This window comes from Acanthochromis polyacanthus, chromosome 10 (genome assembly GCF_021347895.1).
Source record: "Acanthochromis polyacanthus isolate Apoly-LR-REF ecotype Palm Island chromosome 10, KAUST_Apoly_ChrSc, whole genome shotgun sequence".
In the NCBI taxonomy this organism is placed as follows: domain Eukaryota; kingdom Metazoa; phylum Chordata; class Actinopteri; family Pomacentridae; genus Acanthochromis; species Acanthochromis polyacanthus.
In genome coordinates this window covers 568,563-590,957 of record NC_067122.1, presented here as the reverse complement: position 1 = coordinate 590,957, position 22,395 = coordinate 568,563, and the positions used below count along the sequence as shown (strand labels likewise).

The following is a 22,395-nucleotide window of genomic DNA, read 5'->3' as shown; positions in this document are numbered from 1 at the left end:
CGAGAATAAATCATTTCAGAGGAACATTTAGCGTCATGTTTCTGTTTCTTTCTGTTTTTGTTTTGCTGCATCTTTTCTTTGTCTTTTCTGTCTGACTGGTTGATTTTGTTTCTTTACTGTGTTTGTGTCTCATTGTATTTTGTTGTTTTTCTTTGTTGCTTCTTTTTGATGTTTTTCTTCTTTTCTTGTTGTGTTTTTGACGTTTGTTTGTGACCGTTTTTTTCTGTCGTTTTATCCGTTTATCGTCTAGATTTTGTTGAGTTGCTCGTCTCTCTCGTTATTTTGTGTCTCTGTACTGCGTTGTTGCATCCAGTAGTGATTGTTTTCAGCGTCTTTGTCACCATTTTGTGTGCGATTTAGGTTATTTTGGGGGCTGTTTTTTGCTTCTTTTTGTTGCTTTTCCTTGTTTTGTGAGTCATTTTGTGTGTCGTCCGTCTCTTTCTGGTTTCTTTTGTCTCTTTGTGGTCATTTTTTCTGTCTCTTCGTCTATTTTGTGTGTTTTTGTTCTTGCCGGTGGAACCAAACGCTCTTATAGTTCAGTAAAATGCACTCCAGTCTGGATAAAATAAACAGAAAATGAAAGCAGAACCATCAAAGATCCACCAGCAGGGTTTAGGGGACCTGTGTGTGACTACAGGTGTGTTTGTGAAGGTAAATCCGTCACACTTTGTGCTCATTCAGGCCTCGACTCTGGGAGTAAACCGCTCCTTGTTTGAGACAGAGCAACTGCTGGATGTTTCCAGATGTTTGTGTCGGCAGGTTTCCTCCTGGAGTCCCGGCAGACGGAGCTGAAGGACGCTGCAGTCGGAGGTATTAATGTGCAGCAGAGCCGAGCTCATCGCGCCTGATCCTCGGATGCTGCAGAGCTTAGCGGCTTCACTCTCGGCTGCAGCTCTAATTGGCTGCACTTTTATTTTTGCAATAACAAGCAGCTGTCAGAATCAGAGACCTGCAGCAGAAAGGCGTCTGAACGTGAGCTTTAAAGAAGTCCTTCAGAGGTTTGGGTGACAGCAGACAGAACTTATTTATCTCCCTAACTGACCGGATTTATCCTGAATTCATCTCCAACCAACAGGTTCCTTCTGGATGGAGACTAAACTAACAGGCAGACGGCATCAGACGCTTGGTTGAAGACGTTCAGGATGAATATTCTGTCTCTGGTTTCTGAGGTAAAAGAACTTCCAGGTGTTCCGGCTGATTCCTGTCACGTTCTTCAGTGTTTTCATTTATTCTGATTCTGGACTTTTGTGACTGATGAGGATTTTTAGGGAGTAAAAAGACCTGAAGAGGAACAGCTGTACTACTACATCCAAGGAAAGATGAAGAGAACCTCATGAAGGTCCACTAGAACTCTCAATGTGCAGGAGAATTCCCTAAGGAACCACTAGAACCTTTTAAACGGCATTCCAACCACCTAAAAGACTTCTACACCCAACTAAAGCCCTCTAGAACCTCCTCAGGATGCTCTATCAATACATCTAATTAAAGACACTCATCAAGGACCACTAGAACTTTCTCAATGTTCATGGGAACCTCCTAAATAACCTCTACAAACACTTAAAGGACTTTGAAACTATCTAAAGGGCTTCTACACCCAACTAAAGACCACTAGAACCTCCTCAGGACCCACTGTAAGCACCTTAAAGGCCTGTGGATCCTTTTAGTTACTTACACAACCTCAGAATTAACCACAGAACCTCTTTAACATCCACAACAACCTTCTAAAGAACTAATACATCAAACTAAAGACATAGAGATGCTCATGAAGGACTTCAAGGACCATTGGAACCTCCTAAAGAACTACTAGAACCTTTTAAAAGACATTTAAGCAACCTAAAGGACGTGTATGACCAACTATGAAATGGTTGGACCTCCTCAGGACCACTGTGAGTTCATGGCAGGCAGATAGAACCCCAGAAGGACTCCAGGAACTCAACCACGCCTCCTGATAGACAACAGCCTTCCAACCTACCTCTACAACTTCCTAAATGACTTGTAGAACCATTTTAGTGATCACTAGAACTTCTTCAGTGAACGTAAGAGCATATTAAAGCTAATTTAAACCAATTCAAAGACTTCCACACCCAGCTGAAGGCCAGTAGAACCTCTATGGACCACCACAAGTTAACGAAAGACCACTGCAACAACCTAAAGATTCTGGAACATCCCCACACCTCATCAGGGGCTGCTAGAACCTTCTGACATACCTCTAGAATTTGAAATAAGATTAAATTTAAAGTTGTTTTCACAAATATCCAATCTGAGTCAACTTTAGGGCCTGTAACAAACACTGAGCAGTAGCAGCAACTGACCTGTTCTTTTCCACATTATTTAAATACCGGGCTTTGCAAAAGTTCTGTTACACGGTTTCATGATCTTTAGAGACGTTTACATGTCGGAGTGAAAAATTCCATTAAATAAACTGAAAGTTCTACCTTATAGGCAGGTGTCCTTAATACAATTTTTTTTCTCCGGTGAAGTTGTATCAAGATGGAAGTCAAAAGAGTTGAGATATCTGCTCTCCTTTGTGCTGAACATCAGCTGGATGACCGTCCAGAGAGTCTTGGAGAGGATAAAGAATGGTGAAGATCTTTCAGGTCTTCACCATTCTTGAAAGATCACTGAAAGATCTTCACCATTCTTGAGCCTCTCCAAGACTCTGTGGACGGTCATCCGGCTGATGTTCAGCTGCTTGGCTCTGTCAGACTTGTTGTGTCCAGCATGAAGGAGAGCAGATATCTCAATATCTTTTGACTTCCATCTTGATACAACTTCACCGGAGAACAAATTTGTATTAAGGACACCTGCCTATGAGGTAGAACTTTCAGTTTATTTAATGGAATGTTTCACTCCGACATGTAAACGTCTCTAAAGATCATGAAGCCGTGTAACAGAACTTTTGCAAAGCCCGGTAGTTTAAAGACACCTGTGATGTTTGCTCTTAAATAAACCTTCAGCCGTGTCAGAAAACGTTCAGGCTGAGTTATTATTAATCATGGCTCCACGTCAGATGTTTCTCCATCTCCTGCCTTCAGAAACATGACCAGCTGCTTCTGAGCTGCAACGAATTCACCTCCAATCAGCAAATAAATGGAGGTCGGATCACGTGTTCTTTGACTCTGAACCACAGCAGCTCAGATCTTCCTGCAGGTTTTTATTTTTCTGTCTTGGTCCGTCGCTGATTTCCTCACGGTTTCTCCGGTTAAACGTCCGACTCGCCCAGAAAGCCCTCAGCCCTCGGTGGTGTTTTGTTTGGCGGTCGGGCGGTGGAGATGGACACAGGTAGATATTGGGGGAGACAGTTGTAATGACTCGCAGCCATCTGGCGGTGTTGAGTGTCAGAAACCGAGAGGAAACGCTGAGAGCTGCACTGAAAGCTTAATCGCTGCCGAGTTTCAAGGCTGCTGCACAGCGTTTGTACGTTCCTCGCGTTCCGCCGTCGGTTCGTCATGACGACATCCAAACGGAATCAGGAGTTTTCTGTGGGAGAATCGAGGCCTGGGATTTAAAGAGCAGCTGATGTTTGTCAAACACAGGAAATAACGACTGAATCTGAAGCTTCTGGATCAGAAATCTACACGAAGAAAACCAGACACACAAACGAACAACGACGAAGTAACAACACCATGAAGAGCAGAAAGAAAGGAAACAACACCACACAGAGAAGAAAAGGACTGAAAAGAACCAAGAATATCCAAGTAAAAAGACACGAAACGCCCTGAAATAATGCGATGACGCCAAAAAAACGACACAGTCATCAACACAGACAGAAAAGAACAACTACAATTTGCAGAAAGATGGTAAACAGACATAAAATGACGAATGGAAGAGATAAAATCAACAAAACAGACAAAGAGCCACTACCAGATGCAAAAAGAACAACAAAGAAACACAAAATGATAGACGAAAGTGACAATAAAGAGGTGAAAACCAACCACAATAACACGTAAAAACTAAACAAATACAATCAAAAATATGCAAAAACCAACAGAGGACACGCAAACTGAACATAAACACACACAAGCAAAAAGACACGAACGACCCAAAACGTCACACAGCAGCAGTAAAGAGACACAAAATGAAGTGACAAACAAAACGACAAGAAAGAGCTAAAAGAGACAGAACTAACAAAACAAAGACACAAACTAACAAAAAACACACACAAAAGAACTATAAAGAGACAAATAAAAACCTGAAATAGCTGCAAACTAAGAAAAAGATGTGCAAAATTAACAAAAAACACATTTAAAACGACAGCAAAAAAACCCCCTAAACCTTAAAAAATTACCTAAAACAGACTCAAACAAATCAAACTGTCCTACAAAGAGACAGCAGAGACACAAAGTTAGGTTAAAATAGAACAAAACATACAAAAAATGAGTTAAAAGAGACAGAACTAACAAAACAAACACACAAAACTAACAAAAATACACACAAAACAGCCTCAAATAGCTGCAAACCGACAATAAGATATACGAAATTAACACAAACACATTAAAAATGACTGCAAAAAGATGCAAAATGAACATAAAGCACACAAAATAATCTTAAAGAGACACTAAATTAGCTGAAAATTAACACAGACAAAATACTTATTTGGTAAAAAATAAAAATATGTCAGACCTTTAAACAGAAGTAAATCTGACTTTTATTTTTGAAAAATCTCCAACATCCTGTGTTTTGAACTTCAGTTCTGATCATTTTTTCACTTTCATGTTTTCATGTCGGACGTTTTTACGACTTCACTCATTATTTACTGCTTTTATTGTGTAGTGTGCTTTTATTGTGTAGTGTGCTTTTATTGTGGCGCTGCTCCACCTGAAGCCCCCCGCTGGGATCAATAACGCCCCGACTGATCTTACATTTATAAATCCATTCACAGGTGAAAATGAGGCCACAGGAGGAACAAACGGACGACATTTTTACTTCGTTTGTGTTTCAGTCGACCTGCAGTCCATCTGAGGGTGAAGAAACCAAACACGCCTAAAAACAGACGATTAACGCATTAATTTAAAATAAAACTTTGTCCCCAAATAATGAAACAGACGATTGAAATCTCTAAGGGTCTCAAAATTATGATTCCTATTTAATAAAAAACTGAGATGAAGCAAAATAAAGAGACAAAATTAACAAAGACAGACACAAAGACGCAACAACAAGAACATGAAGAGACACAAAGAGACACAAAGAGACACAAAATGACGTCAGAAAGAGAAAAAAACGACAGAAAGAGACGGAAAATATACAAAAACACAAACAGACAAAACAAATGGATGAAAAAATGAAGAAAATCAGACAAAAAGTGACTCAAAAGAAGAACAAGATGCAAAAACATGCAGTACTAATGTAGTACTAATGTAGTACTAATGTAGTATGAATGCAGTACTAATGTAGTACTAATGTTGTACTAATGTAGTACTAATGTAGTACTAATGTAGAACTAATGTACTACTAATGCAGTACTAATGTAGTACTAATGTAGTATGAATGCAGTACTAATGTAGTACTAATGTAGTACTAATGCAGTACTAATGTAGTATGAATGCAGTACTAATGTAGTACTAATGTAGTACGAATGCAGTACTACTGTAGTACTAATGTAGTACTAATGTAGTACTAATGCAGTACTAATGTAGTATGAATGTAGCACTAATGCAGTACTAATGTAGTACTAATGTAGTACTAATGTAGTAGGAATGTAGTACTAATGTAGTACTAATGCAGTACTAATGTAGTACTAATGTAGTACTAATGTAGTACAAATGCAGTACTAATGTAGTACTAATGTAGTATGAATGCAGTACTAATGTAGTACTAATGTAGTACTAATGTAGTGGGAATGTAGTACTAATGTAGTACTAATGTAGTATGAATGCAGTACTAATGTAGTACTAATGCAGTACTAATGTAGTACTAATGTAGTACTAATGTAGTATGAATGTAGTACTAATGTAGTACTAATGTAGTACTAATGTAGTATGAATGTAGTACTAATGTAGTACTAATGTAGTACTAATGTAGTACTAATGTAGGATGAATGTAGTACTAATGTAGTACTAATGTAGTATGAATGTAGTACTAATGTAGTATGAATGTAGTACTAATGTAGTACTAATGTAGTACTAATGTAGTATGAATGTAGTACTAATGTAGTACTAATGTAGTACTAATGTAGTACTAATGTAGTATGAATGTAGTACTAATGTAGTACTAATGTAGTACGAATGCAGTACTAATGTAGTACTAATGTAGTACTAATGTAGTACTAATGTAGTATGAATGTAGTACTAATGTAGTACTAATGTAGTACTAATGCAGTACTAATGTAGTATGAATGTAGTACTAATGTAGTACTAATGTAGTATGAATGTAGTACTAATGTAGTACTAATGTAGTACGAATGCAGTACTACTGTAGTACTAATGTAGTACAAATGCAGTACTAATGTAGTACGAATGTAGTACTAATGTAGTACTAATGAAGTACTAATGTAGTACGAATGCAGTACTAATGAAGTACTAATGTAGTACTAATGTAGTACAAATGCAGTACTAATGTAGTACGAATGTAGTACTAATGTAGTACTAATGTAGTATGAATGTAGTACTAATGTAGTACTAATGTAGTACGAATGCAGTACTACTGTAGTACTAATGTAGTACGAATGCAGTACTAATGAAGTACTAATGTAGTACTAATGTAGTACAAATGCAGTACTAATGTAGTACGAATGTAGTACTAATGTAGTACTAATGAAGTACTAATGTAGTACGAATGCAGTACTAATGAAGTACTAATGTAGTACTAATGTAGTACAAATGCAGTACTAATGTAGTACGAATGTAGTACTAATGTAGTACTAATGTAGTATGAATGTAGTACTAATGTAGTACTAATGTAGTACTAATGCAGTACTAATGTAGTATGAATGTAGTACTAATGTAGTACTAATGTAGTATGAATGTAGTACTAATGTAGTACTAATGTAGTACGAATGCAGTACTACTGTAGTACTAATGTAGTACTAATGTAGTACTAATGCAGTACTAATGTAGTATGAATGCAGTACTAATGTAGTACTAATGTAGTACTAATGCAGTACTAATGTAGTACTAATGTAGTACGAATGTAGTATGAATGTAGTACTAATGTAGTACGAATGCAGTACTAATGTAGTACTAATGTAGTACTAATGCAGTACTAATGTAGTATGAATGTAGTACTAATGTAGTATGAATGCAGTACTAATGTAGTACGAATGTAGTACTAATGTAGTACTAATGGAGTACTAATGTAGTATGAATGTAGTACTAATGTAGTACTAATGTAGTACGAATGCAGTACTAATGTAGTACTAATGTAGTACTAATGTAGTATGAATGTAGTACTAATGTAGTACTAATGTAGTACGAATGCAGTACTAATGTAGTACTAATGTAGTACTAATGTAGTATGAATGTAGTACTAATGTAGTATGAATGCAGTACTAATGTAGTACGAATGTAGTACTAATGTAGTACTAATGCAGTACTAATGTAGTATGAATGTAGTACTAATGTAGTACTAATGTAGTACGAATGCAGTACTAATGTAGTACTAATGTAGTACTAATGTAGTATGAATGTAGTACTAATGTAGTACTAATGTAGTATGAATGCAGTACTAATGTAGTACTAATGTAGTACTAATGTAGTATGAATGTAGTACTAATGTAGTACTAATGTAGTACGAATGCAGTACTAATGTAGTACTAATGTAGTACAAATGCAGTACTAATGTAGTACGAATGTAGTACTAATGTAGTACTAATGGAGTACTAATATAGTATGAATGTAGTACTAATGTAGTACTAATGTAGTACTAATGCAGTACTAATGTAGTACTAATGCAGTACTAATGTAGTATGAATGCAGTACTAATGTAGTACTAATGTAGTATGAATGTAGTACTAATGTAGTACTAATGTAGTATGAATGTAGTACTAATGTAGTACTAATGTAGTACGAATGCAGTACTAATGTAGTACTATTGCAGTACTAATGTAGTATGAATGCAGTACTAATGTAGTACTAATGTAGTACTAATGTAGTATGAATGTAGTGCTAATGTAGTACTAATGCAGTACTAATGTAGTACTAATGCAGTACTAATGTAGTATGAATGCAGTACTAATGCAGTACTAATGTAGTATGAATGTAGTACTAATGTAGTACTAATGTAGTATGAATGTAGTACTAATGTAGTACTAATGTAGTACGAATGCAGTACTAATGTAGTACTAATGCAGTACTAATGTAGTATGAATGCAGTACTAATGTAGTACTAATGTAGTATGAATGTAGTACTAATGTAGTACGAATGCAGTACTAATGTAGTACTAATGTAGTATGAATGTAGTACTAATGTAGTACGAATGCAGTACTAATGCAGTACTAATGTAGTACTAATGTATTACGAATGCAGTACTAATGCAGTACTAATGTAGTACTAATGTAGTACTAATGTAGTATGAATGCAGTACTAATGTAGTACTAATGCAGTACTAATGTAGTACTAATGTATTACGAATGCAGTACTAATGCAGTACTAATGTAGTACTAATGTAGTACTAATGTAGTATGAATGCAGTACTAATGTAGTACTAATGTAGTATGAATGCAGTACTAATGTAGTACTAACACAACATTAATCTAGTACTAAGCCTTAATGTGGCAACGTGCTGGTTCAGTAGAGTCCTGTGGGGCCGGTCTATGTGCTGGTTCAGTGGAGTCCTGCGGGGCCGGTCTATGTGCTGGTTCAGTGGAGTCCTGCGGGGCCGGTCTATGTGCTGGTTCAGGAGGTGTTTAGTGGACGCAGTCCTGCCAAGTATGATGTTAATGTTGAGTCAGGAAGCAGCTTTACAGCCTCCAGCTGTGAAAACAGCGTTAAGAGGCTTCAGGTCTCTGCTCTAACTTCACTTATTGGAGGGAAAAGAACTTAATGGACTCAGTTCCTCAGTGTTCCACCCTGATGTTCCATGTTGGATCAGACGCTCAGCTTTGACCTCTGACAGAAAAAACAACAACAGAGAAACACAAAACAACCAAAACAAGACTCAAAGTCACACAAAACAATAAAAATGAGACCAAAAAATGCACAAAACAACAAAGCGTACAACTTGATGACAGACCAACCCAGATGACAACCAAAACAAGACGGACACCAGACAATAAAAACAAGACACAAAACAACAAAAATGAGACAAAACAACAAAAAGCAACGCCAAATGATGATAATAACGTAATATTTTGTGCCCTCCATCCACCCTGACCTCCTCCCTGCTCTGAGCTTCTGTCTGAACCTAAACTGGGACACGCTTCATGTTTCAAGTTATGTTTCAGACGTTAAACTTTTCTTCAGAAGCTCCTCGGCGTGGCGTAACAATCACGAAACGCTCCGACGATGAGATCAGCTCTGCACCAGTGACAGGTCGGAGGAACTTCAAACGGCTTGTTTCTGTTAAATGTGTTTATTCGGAGTGTTTATCGCTCTCATTACGAGCCTCCTGCACAAAACACCACATCACATTTACAAAAAAAACCTACGTTCTGCTAAATTATGCAGAGATTTTGCTAGAGGCCTTTTTTTTCCGGAGTTTGTTGGAGTTCGTGATGCAAGACTTTCAGCTGCTTACAGCGCCGAGGTCATTCACTAAAAACTTCGCAGCGAGGAGCGTTTGATTTCGGGCGACCCGGGGTTAAGGAGGACGGCCTGCCTTTTGTTTCCCAGCAGCTCCGTCTGTCATCTATAATTCATGGCCTTTAATGGGCGCCTGATATTTGGGGGAAACGCCATTTGAGAAAAATCAATGGAACAAATAAGGCGGACGCTAACGCTAACGCCGCTCGGACCTGAAATCCTCTCTGACGGGGAGGAGGAAGGTGCCGGAAAAGCAGCCGCATAATCTGATCTGAGTCCAAATTTAAGGCTGATTAATAAATAAATAATGTGCCCCCAACAAAAAATGAATTATTTAGTCGCTCAGCCGTCAAAAAAATCCTAATAAATGTTGGCCCACATATTGAGATGCACATTTTGGGCAGCTAATGACCTGAATCTGAATGCCGGCCCGTCGACTCGCCTGAATCTTAAGCGGGTGTGTGTTTTAAATGTGTGTGAGCACTCAATCATCAGTGTGAATATTAAAGGGAAAAAAGCAGCCGTTGACCTCTTTTCTCTCATTTTACTGCTGAGTTCAGTCAGTTTCACTCGCAGTCAGAACATTTAGCGGTTTAACGTCTTCAGACCCGATCGATCGACGTGATCGGAAGATGTTTTATGGCACACACGAGAAACTTCAATGTCATCTCAGAAAAATGACAAAAACTACAAAAAATGACACAGAAGGACCACAGAAAGACAACAAAATGAGAGAAAAACACTAATACTGACAAAAACAACAAAAAAAGTTACAAAAAGACCACGACAAGACAACAAAAATGACAAAAACTACAAAAAAATGACACAAAAGGACCACAAAAAGACAACAAAATAAGAGAAAACCAGCAAAAAAAACCAAAAAATGACAAAAAACAAAAAGAAATTATACAAAAGACCATGAGAAGACAACAAAAATGACAAAAAATAACAAAACAATAAAATTGCACAAAAACACCATAACAAGACAACAAACTGACAGGGAAAACAACAAAAAGTGACACAAAAGGACCACAAAAAGACAACAAAATGAGAGAAAAACACTAATACTGACAAAAACAACAAAAAAAGTTACAAAAAGACCACGACAAGACAACAAAAATGACAAAAACTACAAAAAAATGACACAAAAGGACCACAAAAAGACAACAAAATAAGAGAAAACCAGCAAAAAAAACAAAAAATGACAAAAAACAAAAAGAAATTATACAAAAAGACCATGAGAAGACACCAAAAATGACAAAAAATAACAAAACAATAAAATTGCACAAAAACACCATAACAAGACAACAAACTGACAGGGAAAACAACAAAAAGTGACACAAAAGGACCACAAAAAGACAACAAAATGAGAGAAAACACTAATACTGACAAAAACAACAAAAAATGTTACAAAAAGACCACGACAAGACAACAAAAATGACAAAAACAATAAAATTGCACAAAAACACCATAACAAGATGACAAAATGACAGGGAAAAGTCAACAAAATGACAGGAAAAACAACAAAAAATGACCATAAATATACAAAAAACCGAGAGAAAAACAACAAAACAAAAAGTGACACAATAAGATCATGACATAAATATATAAATAAAATGACAAAAAAAACAGACAAAATGACACAATGTTATCTCTTGCTTCATTCACTGTGGTGGTTCTGTTCAGGAAAGATGGAAACAACCACACAGAGACACAACATGGCCTTAAAAACACAACAAAATGACACAAAGCACCCCAAAAATCACACAAAAACACCACAAATAGCCCAAAAAGAGAAAGAAAACGGCAACAAAATGACAGAGAAACGCAGAAGAAAACGGTCCAAAGCGATGAGGACTGAGGACTCTCTGGACCAGCAGCCTGGTTCTGAGGAGCCTGAAACTATCTGGATCTGGATCAACCTCTGAGTGGTTCTGGATCTGATCAGAGTCTAAGTGGTTCTGGATCTGGGCCCGGACTCAGAACCATAAACACATTAAGCAGCACACCGGCTGCCTCTCAGCCAGTTCACGCTTCAGTTTGTATTGGAAGCTGCAGACGGACCCCCGACTCCCCCAGAACCTCCCCCACGTCCTCCCCCACGCCCCCCCCACCAGCTGACTCTGCATCGCTGAACGTCGGACAGAGCAGAGAATCACTGCAAAATGATCCTAAAATAAACCAGATGACACAAAAACACCACAAAATGACAGGAAGACAGAGAAAGATTAACAACTGACAATAAAATGACCAAAAGGCCAGAAAGTTACACAAAAATGTAAGAGAATGACATAAATAAAAACAAAAAGACGCTAAAATGACAGAAAAAATAAACACAAACTAAAGAAAATGACAGAAAAAGTACGAAATGCTCACAAAAAAACCCATAAAATTACCAAATGACTGCAATAATACACTAAAAAGTGACAAAATAATGCAAAAAAACATAAAATGACACAAAATAATACAAACTGACAAAAAATACAAGCAATAGACATTGAGACATAAAACACACAAAGGAATGACAACAGAAAAAAATGCATAAAATCATGCACAATGAAACCAAATTTCACCAAAATGAGACAGAAAGTTACACAAAAACACCACAAAGTGGCCAAAAAAAAACACCCAGAAACAACAGAGCATGACAAAATGACAACAAAAATATGAAATGACCATTAAATAACACAAAATGACCACAAAACAATGCAAAGGGACAATAAATGATAGAAAAATGATCAGAAATAACACAAAATGACCACAAAACAATGCAAAGGGACAATAAATGATAGAAAAATGATCAGAAATGACACAAAATGACCACAAAACAATGCAAAGGGACAATAAATGATAGAAAAATGATCAGAAATAACACAAAATGACCACAAAATGACCACAAAACAATGCAAACAGACAATAAAATGACAGAAAAATGATCAGAAATGACACAAAATGACCACAAAACAATGCAAAGGGACAATAAATGATAGAAAAATGATCAGAAATGACACAAAATGACCACAAAGCAATGCAAAGGGACAATAAATGATAGAAAAATGATCAGAAATAACACAAAATGACCACAAAATGACGCAAACGGACAATGAAATGACAGAAAAATTATCAAAAATGACACAAAATGACCACAAAACAATGCAAACGGACAATAAAATGACAGAAAAATGATCAGAAATGACACAAAATGACCACAAAACAATGCAAAGGGACAATAAATGATAGAAAAATGATCAGAAATGACACAAAATGACCACAAAACAATGCAAAGGGACAATAAATGATAGAAAAATGATCAGAAATGACACAAAATGACCACAAAACAATGCAAAGGGACAATAAATGATAGAAAAATGATCAGAAATAACACAAAATGACTGTCCTCAGTGTGCGTCTCGCTGCACTCGGCTGGCTTCATGTGAGGAACTTATCGACTGGTTGGAGTCTATCGGCTCGTTGCCATGCCGATCGCAGCACCGTCCTCTGATTGGACGTCTGTCAATAGAGGAATTACCAGGACAGAGACTGACAACGGATCAGAGTCTGAACCCGGAGAACCCCAACGGTCCCGAAGAAACTCTCAGATTGACAGCCGGGACCGAGGGAAGGAGCATCGACACGAAACGTCAGAAGTTAAAGACACACAACGGCATAAAGAGACGTGAAAAGACAACACAAAGGAACAAAAAGGAGCAAAAAACAGCGAGATAAAGTGATTTAATGACAACAAAAAGACAGAAAAGATCACAAGGAGGCACAAAAAACAACAGAATAGACCACAAAGAGACACAATATGATCACAACAATGCATAAAAAAGGCAACAAAATGACATAAACGTACTTTAAAATGACAAAAAAGACACTCTTCACTGTCAGGACTATGCTTTCACTGTGGTAGTTCTGTTCAAGAGAGACTCAAAATGACCATAAAAACACATAAAATGACATAAAAAGGCCACAAAATACAAAAAGTGATACAAAATGACACAAGAGACTAAAGAGAGTCTCAAAAGTGACAAAAAAGAACAAAAAAGACAAAAAATGAGCACAAACGCACAAAAGTGTGGCAAAAAAGAGACCAAACATTAACAAAATGACACAAAACACCAGAAACTAACATTAAATGATGCAAAAAAACAACAAATGAAGAGACAAACGTGCTTAGAAATAAACAGAAAGAGGCAACAAAATGATCACAAAAGACACAAAATGACACTTAAGCTAAATAAAAACAACCTGGGAACAGCAGAAAGACGTAAAGAGAGACGTTAGTCTGCAGCAGAAGGTCCAAACAGCATCAAAGCTCAGCGGAGGATTCTAATGAAGTCACACAACGAGCCGAGCCTTTAATTCACCCTTTAATTCACATAACTGAGATGATTAGGGGCATAATTAATTAATAGGTGGAGGTAAATTAACGGAGCTCAAACACCCATTTAGATTAAACAGTTTTAAAAACATTTAGAAAATTATATTACATACAATTTAAAGTTCAAATACAGGAGTTTATAAAAAGATTAACAAGTGAATGAATGGATGGTTAAACATATTAAAGGTTCTGGAATTACATCAAAGTGGCATTAAAGAGGTTTTTAACTGAACTGGTAAATTAGGGCAGTTTAAAGAGGTAGAAGTCCATATTTTTATGTTTAAAGGCATTTAAAACTCTTTAAACTGGGCAGGAAGTAGATAATAAATGAGCACAAAGGTGTTATTTCTGCTTTCAAATGATTAATTAACAAAAAAACCTTTTTGAATATAAAAAAGTTTTTCATATATCTATAAAAGTCACCTCGACTATTTTTGTTGGCACAACAAACGTAAATTCAATGTAAAATTACTTCTTGAACAGCAGATAAACAATCACAAAGACTTCAGAAGAAAAATTAGAGCTAATTAACCAGAGCTACAGGTCTAGAAGGAGTCATAGTTCCACTAATCAGGAGGTCTAGAAGGAGTCATAGTTCCACTAATCAGGAGGTCTAGAAGGAGTCATAGTTCCACTAACCAGGAGGTCTAGAAGGAGTCATAGTTCCACTAATCAGGAGGTCTAGAAGGAGTCATAGTTCCACTAATCAGGAGGTCTAGAATGAGTCATAGTTTCACTAATCAGGAGATCTAGAAGGAGTCATAGTTCCACTAATCAGGAGGTCTAGTAGGAGTCATAGTTTCACTAATCAGGAGATCTAGAAGGAGTCATAGTTCTACTAATCAGGAGGTCTAAAAGGAGTCATAGTTCCACTGATCAGGAGGTCTAGAAGGAGTCATAGTTCCACTAATCAGGAGTTCTAGAAGGAGTCATAGTTTCACTAATCAGGAGGTCTCGAAGGAGTCATAGTTTCACTAATCAGGAGGTCTAGAAGGAGTCATAGTTCCACTAATCAGGAGGTCTAGAAGGAGTCATAGTTCCACTAATCAGGAAGTCTAGAAGGAGTCATAGTTCTACTAATCAGGAGGTCTAAAAGGAGTCATAGTTCCACTGATCAGGAGGTCTAGAAGGAGTCATAGTTCCACTAATCAAGAGGTCTAGAAGGAGTCATAGTTCCATTAATCATCAGGTCAAGAAGGAGTCATAGTTCCACTTATCAGGAGGTCTAGAAGGAGTCATAGTTCCACTTATCAGGAGGTCTAGAAGGAGTCATAGTTCCACTAATCAAGAGGTCTAGAAGGAGTCATAGTTCCATTAATCATCAGGTCTAGAAGGAGTCATAGTTCCACTTATCAGGAGGTCTAGAAGGAGTCATAGTTCCACTGATCAGGAGGTCTAGAAGGAGTCATAGTTCCACTAATCAAGAGGTCTAGAAGGAGTCATAGTTCCATTAATCATCAGGTCTAGAAGGAGTCATAGTTCCACTTATCAGGAGGTCTAGAAGGAGTCATAGTTCCACTAATCAGGAGGTCTAGAAGGAGTCATAGTTCCACTTATCAGGAGGTCTAGAAGGAGTCATAGTTCCACTTATCAGGAGGTCTAGAAGGAGTCATAGTTCCACTAATTAGGAGGTCTAAAAGGAGTCATAGTTCCACTAATCAGGAGGTCTAGAAGGAGTCATAGTACCACTTATCAGGAGGTCTAGAAGGAGTCATAGTTCCACTTATCAGGAGGTCTAGAAGGAGTCATAGTTCCACTTATCAGGAGGTCTAGAAGGAGTCATAGTTCCACTTATCAGGAGGTCTAGAAGGAGTCATAGTTCCACTTATCAGGAGGTCTAGAAGGAGTCATGTTACCAATTTGTGTCTTTTTGTCACATTTTTAGGGTCAGAGCACCGCTTTGCCTCGGACCCTATTGAAACCCTCGGGTTTATTATTATTATTTCTTGTTTTGGTCTTTTGTTTTAGCTTTGTTTTTTTTGTATCACTGTGGGGTGTTTTGTATAATTCTGGTGCTTTGGTTTGATTTTGTTGTGTTTTTGTGGTCATTTCTGTGTCTTTGTTGTTTTCCATCTAATTGTAGTCGTTTTGCGTCTCTCCTCGGACCAGAACTACCACAGTGAAGTGTGTGATCATTCTGTTGTGATTTTAAAATATGTTTTGGCCTGAATTTTATTTTTACAGGAAATCTGAACCGCTGACATCAGAATGAGTAATCCACTGTTCCTCATAGAAGTAATCTGACTACTCTGATGGGATACTTTTTTAGATTTTGTGTGTGATGTTTGGTTTTCTCCTCGCTGTGACCCGGTTTCTTCAGAACACTTCCTTCCTCAGAACCGTCCGGAGGAATTTCTGCCAAATTTTTCCCAGAATTCTTTTCATGTGGTGAGCTTCCCACCAGCTCGCCGTTTTTCCCACGACTCGCCTCCCCGCGTGGTTTCACTGGCAGCCAGGACGCCGAGGACGGAGAGTCTCTGCTGCAGGACGGAAAACACAAATCAGCGGCAAATCAGACGCACAACTGCTATAAATACACTAAAAAACATCACAAGCATTAAACATACTGTTTTTTCTCACATTTTATGTCTCGTTTGTGTCAGCTTGTGTCTCTTTTTGTAATTTTGTGTCTTCTTTTTGTCATTTTGTGCCTCGTTCATGTTGAGTTGTGTCTCATTTTCCAAACTGTTTGTGTCTTGATTGTTTCATCTTGTGCCTCGCTTTTCTTATTTTGTGTTTAATTTTAGGGATTTTGTGTCTCGTTTTTGTCGTTTTAATGACATTTTCTGTCTACTTTATGTCTTTCTGTTTAGTTATTGTCACTTTCCATCTCAATTTTGTCATTTTCTAAACTGTTTGTGTTGTTTTGTGTCTCGGTTTTCTTATTTTGTATTTGATTTTAGTCATTTTATGTCTTTGTTTGTTGTTTTGTTTTTTCACTTTGCCATTTTTTGCCCTTATGGTTGTTTTGTGTCTTGTTTTTGCCCTTTTGCATCTCATTGTTGTCATCTTTATGACTTCTTGTGTCTGGTTTTGGCCATTTTGTGTCAGATTTTTGTTACTTTGTGTCTCGTTTTGTCATTTTATGTCTGATTTTTTTACTTTTGCATCTCATTTTTGTTGTCTTTTGATATTTTGTGCCTCTTTTTGTTATTTTGTATCTGTTTTTTGTCATTTTATGTCTAACTTTTGTCATTTTGTACATCTTTTGCGTGACTTTGTGTCTGATTCTTGTCATTTCTGGTCTTTTCTGTTACATTTTGTATCTGATTCTTGTCATTTCTCATCTTTTTTGTTACATTTTGTGTCTAATTATTGTCACTTTGTGTCTGATTCTTGTCATTTCTGCTCTTTTGTTACATTTTGTGTCTGATTCTTGTCATTTTTTGTCTGATTCTTGTCATTTCTGGTCTTTTTTTACATTTTGTGTCTGATTCTTGTCATTTCTGGTCTTTTTGTTACATTTTTGTGTCTGATTCTTGTCATTTCTGGTCTTTTTGTTACATTTTGTGTCTGATTCTTGTCACTTTGTGTCTGATTCTTGTCATTTCTGCTCTTTTTTGTTACATTTTGCGCCCGATTCTTGTCTCCCTGCGTCTGAGCTGCTGCCGCTGCAGGTTTTAATGCGTTGTGGAAGCGTTGCGGCAGCGTTGTCATCAGTAATCGGGTGTCGTCTGAGTGCGCTACATGATCATTATTACATCCTATTATTGGGGCAGCGCAGACAATTAGCCTGAACCGTTCAGTATGTGGCTCTAATAATAGACGCATTAAGTGAGCTGCAAACAAACCCAGGATCCTATTAAAGCCGCTGCTTATTGCTGCTGCACTAATTAGTTCCTCTCGTCTTACAGGATAATCCAGCTCTGACATCTGCTCACCTCCTTTTAGTTTCACCAACAAACTGCTTTTATTCACCTGTTAAAATATTAGGAAGTCAAACGTCTCATTCAGAGGTTTGGTACCAGGAAGTTAGTGTTGTTTCTGCTTCATTTATATTATTTTCTGTTACGTCTGGGTCATTTATTAGGTTTAATTTTTGACGTTTTGTCTCGTTTTTGTCTTTTTGTGCTTCATTTTGTTTGTTTGTGTCTTTCTATTATCTTTTTGTGTCTTTTATGTCTCATTTGTGATGCTTTGTGACTCATTTCTGTCATTTTAAGTCTTGTTTGTGTCATTTTGCGTCCTTCTGTGTTGTTTTTCTTTTTTATGTTGTTTTGTGTCTCGTTTGTGATGCATTCTGTCTCTTTGTAACTTTTTGTCTCATTTGAATCGTTTTTTTCTCTTTTTTATGTTGTTTTGTATCGATTTTAAGTTTTTTATTCTCATTTGTGTTGCTTTGTGTCTTTCTGTGTCATTTTCTGTCTGGTTTGTGTCATTTTGAATCTTTTTCTGCTGTTTTCTATCTTATTTCGGTGATTTGTGTCAGTTTTTTTATCGCTTTCCATCTCATTTTTGTAGCTCTCTGTATTGTCTGAGCTTCTTTAGTTTCTCACGTTTGTTATTTTGCTTCATCTGTGTCGTTTTGTGTTATTTTTGACATATTTTGTCTTGTTTGTGTTGTTTTCATTCTTGTTGGCATGTTTTCGTGTCTCGTATGTGTAGTTTTTTCTTCTTTGTGTCGTTTTGTGTCGTTTTGTGTCGTTCCTTTCATCATTCTGTTCTCTTCACACCTTTAAAGCTCTAATTCTTCCTCGTCGGCCTGTAGAGCTGCTGCTGCTGCATCTGATGCGTCGCTGCTTCTTTTCATCTCACATCCGTCTCTGCAGCGCTCAACGCCTCAGAGGACTGCTGCACGGTGTGTGTGTGTGTGTGTGTGTGTGTGTGTGTGTGTGTGTGTGTGTGTGTGTGTGTGTGTGTGTGTGTGTGTGTGTGTGTGTGTGTGTGTTGACAGCGCTGACCTTTATTCACACTCTTGTTTCGTTCTGGTTTTGTGAGGAGGTGGTCCGACCCTCTTCATCCTTCTTCGAACCTTCACAGCGGGTTAATGTAAGGCCACGTCCCCCGACACACACACACACACACGCACACACACACACACACACACACACACACACCAACTCTAAAGTCACTGCAGATGAAGAACCAGATGATTCTTTGTGGTCTTTTTGTGGAATATTCACTTATTTTTGTGGTGATTTGAGGTCTTTTTGCGGTAATTTTATATCTTTTTGTGGTGATTTTGCATCTTTGTGGTAATTGTGCATGTTCTAATATAGATTTTGAGTCTTTCCATGATATATTCACCTATTTTTTGTGGTGATTCGGGGTCATTTTCTGGTAGTTTGGACCCTGTTTATGTTGCTTTTGTCTCTTTTTGTGCTGATTTTGTGATTCTTTGTGGTAATTTTGGCCCTTTCTTTGTGATTTTGTCTCTTTTGGTGGTCATTTTTCAGCTTTTTTAATTATTTAAGTTACAGTTTTGAAGTCAAATGTCTTTTTTTCCTCCTAAAACATCTAAGAAATGATGGGAAAAGTCCATTAAAAAGTGATAAATCTTGACCCATCTCTTTGTGGAACTCAAGGAAAACATTCATAATCTGAAGGTAGAACTCTGATCACTGATAAAGTTAGTGGAGATGAAGAACCAGATGTTCTGAGGAGGTTGTGGAGGAACTTGTTCTGATATTTGGTGGATTTTATATGAAGTGACCCGTGTTCTTTGGCCTGTTCTCAGTCCTGATGTGTTAATCAGAGCTGGATTTCCTCCAGAGCTAAACGTATGTGAAGGATGTTAGTTTGAGATGTTCCAGCTCGTGTTTCCTTCTGCTCCTCCTCAGAGCTGCAGCGCTGCTTTTCCAGTTTAAAAAAATGACTGTTTCCTCAAACTATTTAGGAGGCGGGGCTCTGGTTCAGTGGGCGGGGCTTCCACATGTCAGCTCCGCCCTCCGCCTGGTTTTCGGAGGTTTGGGGGTCGTAAAATGCTGCTACATTTCCTCTCCTCTAAAACCCCCACATGTCCCGGTGGCTCTGCGGTGGTTCTCCAAACCCCCTCATGTTCCTGGCTGTGGTTCCTCAGGGATTCCCAGAGAGTTTTCCATCTCCAGGAACCTCTGACAGCAGTTAGAGGGTTTTTTCTTTTCTTTTTTTAAAAGAAAAACATCCCAGAAAGAGGCGACTTTTCTTCCAGTGTTGTGGAAACGTTGTTCTCAGGGTCTCGGTGGTGTAATCTGGATTTAATGTACAGCCAGCAGCTCTCAGATGAAGAACAGGGAACCCGGCAGAGAGGATCGACAGTCCACACAGCTTTTCTCTCACACACTAAAAGTAAATCTGCTCCTGGAGTTTGGGTTTCTTTGTCACTTAGTTTTGGATTGAGGCAACAGAACTCTGTATATTTACTGGAACCCACCCAAAGGTCCCTGTAGTCCCCGAGGACCCCCTAGAACGTCCTCAGAGGTCTCATTAGGGAACTTTGAAAGCTTTGAAAATACTCGACAACCCTCAAACCCTTCCTGGATCTTCACAAAAACACCCAGGGGGTTCCTCAAGGACCCCTGGAACTCTCTAAAGGACACCTAAAACTTTATCGACCTCCAGAGCTCCCCTGATCCGACATAAGGACTCCCAGAATCCTCTTAGAACCTCCTCAAACACCATTTAACCACTTTCAGAACCTGAACAACACTCTAAAAGATCCAAGGATCCCCTCAATGTGCTCAAGGACTCCTGGAACCCTCTCAATGACCTCCTAAAGGACTCCTGGATCTCACTCCACTCTTGGAATGTTCACAAGCACCCGTTGAATATTATAAAGTATTCATCAGAGTTCCTGCTGAACAACCTTTAGGAGAAGTCGAGAACATAGGAACCATCTAGCAGTTCAGAGTTCCCCAGAACCTAGTTAAAGACTTTCAGAAACCTCTTATTGACCCTTAGAACCTCCCGTAAGACCATCAGTCATTTTTAGAATCTCAACAGCCATCTCAAAGATTTTAAGGATCTCGTACAAGTTCTTGAAAGCTCCTCAAAGACCTCTACAGACCCTTACAACCTCCTAAAGAACCTCTGGATCTCATCCAAGTCTCAGAACTCTCGCAGACCCCTAGAACCTTCATCAGGATTCTTGTCAAGCAGGAAGTGAACTTTTCCCCTTCAATTTCAGGGCATTAACAGCCCTCTAAAAGACTCTAAGATACTATGAATGTTCTTAAGAACTCTTTGAACCCTTTAAATGACCTTCTAAAGAACAATTGGATCTCACCCCAGAACCTTCTAAAATATCCATCAGTATTCCTACCAAGCAACCTCCTCAGAACCCCAAAACCCTCCAAGGATCCTGAATCCCTAATCAGCAAGTCTAGAACTCAATAAAGAGCCCACGAATTTCTTCCAGGAGTTTGTAGAAATGGACTGTATCCTCTAAGACCTCCTCAGACCAGCTTTCTTCAGGACTCCTGAATTGGTCTCCTCAAGAACTCAAGTGGTCATCTTCTCAAAGAACATTAACTTATTTCAGGATCTTATCAGGACTCTTAAAGACTCAAGGATCCAACCCAGAACCCCAAACCCTCCAAAGATCTTGGAACCTTACCCAGTAAGTCTGGAACCCATTAAAGAACCTCTGAATTTCTACCAGGAGTTTGTAGAAATCAACTGGATCTTCTAAGACCTCCTCAATGATCAGTGTTCTTCAGGACTCCTGACTCTGTCTCCTCTAGAACTCGTGTCCTCGTCTCAAACACCAGAACACCTCTTAGGAACCCCAGGAACCCTCTCAGTGACCCTCAGCAGTAAATTACATTAAACTCCAGAACATTTAGTGCTGCAGCAGAGCTCTGCCAAGCCGAAAGCACTGTGTTGGTTTCACAGCGTAGATCTGATTACCGTCCACGTTGGAACGTCGTCTGGATCTGCGAGCTTTGAGCTCCATGTCAGAAAATGTAAATGTTTCTGTACATGTTTGTCTTGTGTGCGGCTGGATATTGAAAATATTAGCTCAGTTATTCTCATCAGGCAGAGAAAACAGAGCGCGAGGCCTTCAGGGAACCTCTGAAAACACATCAGGCTGAAACATGATTTATCCGATCAGACGCCGCAGTTTTAGAAAAAAAAAGTCGTAGACGGTGAAACAAAGAGGCGATCGGCTCCGGAGGGGGAAGCTTTTCTTTTATTTTCCTCTGATGGAGGCTTCCTCTGGGGACCGAGGGCCTCCGGGGGCCTCGAACGAAGCTCCTACAACATCTAATATGGAAATGAAGGCGGGTGTTTTTGCTGTAAAGTGTCAGTTTTCCCTCCTCCTGTTGTGTTTAAAGTGACTTTCTTTTGATGTTATTGTGTTCTTCATTTCTTCATCGCCTCAGACGATGATGGTACATATTTGCGTCGCTCCC

The 22,395-nt window shown here is 38.3% G+C and overlaps 1 long non-coding RNA gene across 1 annotated transcript in view; it reads left to right on the top strand.

The window, feature by feature from the left end:
* Positions 1-15,459, top strand: part of LOC127535870 (uncharacterized) — a 30,127-nt gene extending 14,668 nt beyond the window's left edge. Inside the window, exon 3 of the long non-coding RNA XR_007944752.1 lies at positions 15,422-15,459. This is a non-coding gene — a long non-coding RNA (uncharacterized LOC127535870). The remainder of the gene's footprint in view (positions 1-15,421) is intronic.
* Positions 15,460-22,395: the final 6,936 nt, after the last annotated feature.